Genomic DNA, 3101 nt, shown 5'->3' with positions numbered 1-3101 from the left:
CTCTTCATCTTCACTATCACTTTCAACATATTCATTGCATTCATTACCATTAGATTCATTAGCATTCAAAGCAACTTCAATGTTCATGATAAAATCTTGGAATCCAAAAATCTTATCTAACCTTGACTTTTTTGACCAATCAATTGAATGTGGCATAAGAACTTCTAAGAGTACCATTGGCCATGAAGACTCCTTAGGTCTGATATGCCCATCAAGATTCATAACTACTGATTTAAACTTCATGTAAATTGTAAATTCACTAAGACCTTTAATATCACCAATTGTATTTCTTATCATTAAAACAATCTTATCATGAATCTTTCTTTTCAGCTTAACAATATTTGCACGAACATTTTCAAGAGTTGGCACATCACTTTCAGACCTAGACTCTGAATCCATCTTATAAAATATTAAACTCCTACCTCTATTTTCTTAGTGCTGGAAACACTAGATGGAGGCAACTATTTTGTTCATTCAACTTTCATGAAGGAAAAATACATGAGAATTGAAAATACCTTTATGTGTTGCTGCATGAAACCTCTAATCTGTTGATTGGCATAGGTGCAAACATGAAATCCTTCACATCATAGATAAAATCCTTGTAGAGTCACCACCTCCTTGAAGAGGAAAATGAAATCACAATAGTGATTCACCTTTTGAAATTAATTACTTCAGCAGATACAAACAACCACATAAATTATCAATCAAGAAACCTATACTTCCTCTTTCCAAACAAACTAGATCTTCCCACAAATACTAAAAGCCTCTGATATTAAAATAAACCATGTACTGGCACAAAGATTTAGACTAGAGTCAACACTCACACTTAGTGAGAAAAGATTTGAAACCATTTACCATTTGTAAATTCTGAACCAGACTTTCATTATGAAAAACTTGCAAATCATTTACACCTTGAAAAGAGAATGCACTTCATAAATCAATTCTTGATTCTAAATTTTTCTCAACAACACTTGCAAAAACTAAACTGATTGAAGATAGACTTATAATAGTCATAGAACACAATTTACATCCAATCTTACAACATAGTGTTGTTTATGAACAAAGCTTAACTGGGGAACACACAACTTCAACAAGGATATGAAAAGAACACCATAATTCCTCATTGTTGTAGCAAATTCTTCTTGCTGTATTGAATCCTTTTCAAATTCTCAAGGTTTGTCTACCATTCAAATTCAATACAGTCCCTAGCAGAGTCGCCATTTTGTTGGTGACTCAGATGGGAAAAACCATATTGAAAATAGGACTGAAATATTCAATTAACATAAGAGATTCTTGTCCTTTTAACAAAATGTATTGCCATCTTATCTCCCTAGTAGAGTCACCATTTTGTTGGTATTTTGAAATGCTACTAGTTTCAAATTAACCTGATGATAACAAGACACATCTTGGGGTAGCTAACTCCCATCCTTAACATATCCTTTCAGACACTGGGCCAACTATAAGGCTAGACCCTTCTTCTACATTAGGCTCTACAAAACTTAGGTGGGTGGACCTCAGATTCAATTAATATGGCACCATTGCTAAAACATATTCTTGAATCTAACAAAGTAGATAAAAACCCTTAATCTCCTATACTTATGCAATCACAAAGATGTACAGTAGCAAATTGCAACTCTTTGGAATTCACAAGCTGAGTGAGGGCATCCTTTTCAACTCTTCAACATGAAAGGGGAAAACATTTGATTAATGATGTTGAATATCAACAAAAAACCCAAATATGCAATAGTAAGAACAAATGATCCAGTAGCTGATCAATGCCTTATCTATTGGGCAATTCCATGAATCAAATGCATACATATGTGATATCAAGGACATATTTCATACACCTAGACATCAGATCTATCCTATCACTTTGTGAATTAGACATCAATGTTCATAAAGGACTCATTCTCATGAGATATCCTTCTCAAAATAACCAACAATCCTATCAAACACATCAAGCATTTACTTGGTCCTTTGTTCTAATAGAAAAACACATCTAACATACAACCTTAAAGGGATGCAAATGGGTCTCAGTTCTTTGCCCTTAAACCACATAAGACTGCAGATTATAGAGATAGGAGATGAGAATCAGAATGAAACTAAAGAAATTCTTGCTCACTTGTATTCATTTCTTTGAAACTATACATTCAGATGCATGAAAATCAAAACATAAAAACACCTAATAGATCTGAAGTTTCATTATTCTCTTCACTATTGTTGTCATACAAGAGAAAAATATGCTAAAGAATATGGTGTCACAGTAATGAGAATACATCAAGACAAGAACCCTGGTTTCGTAAATCTAAGAAAACTCAAGATTGGAATACACATGGTATCACAACAGGGAATTATTTTTTCTCCAAAACTGCAACCAAACCCTAAAATGGATGAAAGAAAGAAAGATATCGAAGAGGATTAATTCCCAGATCTGATCTAAAGACAGCATGTGTCTACTTGAAATTCCATCCTTTGTTGTTGCAAAACCTCTTTCCTCTTTCTACCCATTTGATCTGATTTAGTTTTCATCACTTTCCTATAACAAACTTGGAAATATCTCTGTTGAATGATGAAAACCTTTGTTTGCCAAAATATCTTAGCTGAATCATGAAATTTTGGTAAAAGTCTGAGTTTAAATTGAATCAAGGTGACCAAAATCGACCCCAACTACATTTTTACCATGCTTTACCAAGCCTACAACTGTGTTTTCAATTTTCACACATTTCACTGAGAAGGCCCAAATTTTACATTTTTGCCTCTAACTCGAACTAGTGACTTCCTATGTGAAAATAAACTCCATAATCAGAAAGTTCGTCTTCTCCCAGTTCTGGCAATATATAATATCATTATTTTTGCCTCTCGGGAACTCCCAGAATCTCATTTTGAAAATCATACCCTGCTGAAGGTATTTGGTCTGCATTTTAAATTTTCAAAAATTTAAAAATTTTAAAGTTCAAACTTTAGGAAATAACCTATTTTAGATTAAAAACATGTACGTGACCCCTTTTAAAAATCATTTTAAATCAATTTTGAAACATTTTTGAATTTTCCAGCTCCATTATGCCACTCAGATCAACTAAGGTTTGACCAACCTGCCATAT

This window comes from Cupressus sempervirens, chromosome 5, assembly GCF_028749045.1.
Source record: "Cupressus sempervirens isolate cs-2001-9-10 chromosome 5, ASM2874904v1, whole genome shotgun sequence".
NCBI lineage: Eukaryota > Viridiplantae > Streptophyta > Pinopsida > Cupressales > Cupressaceae > Cupressus > Cupressus sempervirens.
The sequence above is the reverse complement of the archived record's forward strand: the minus strand, read 5'-3'. Positions refer to the sequence as shown.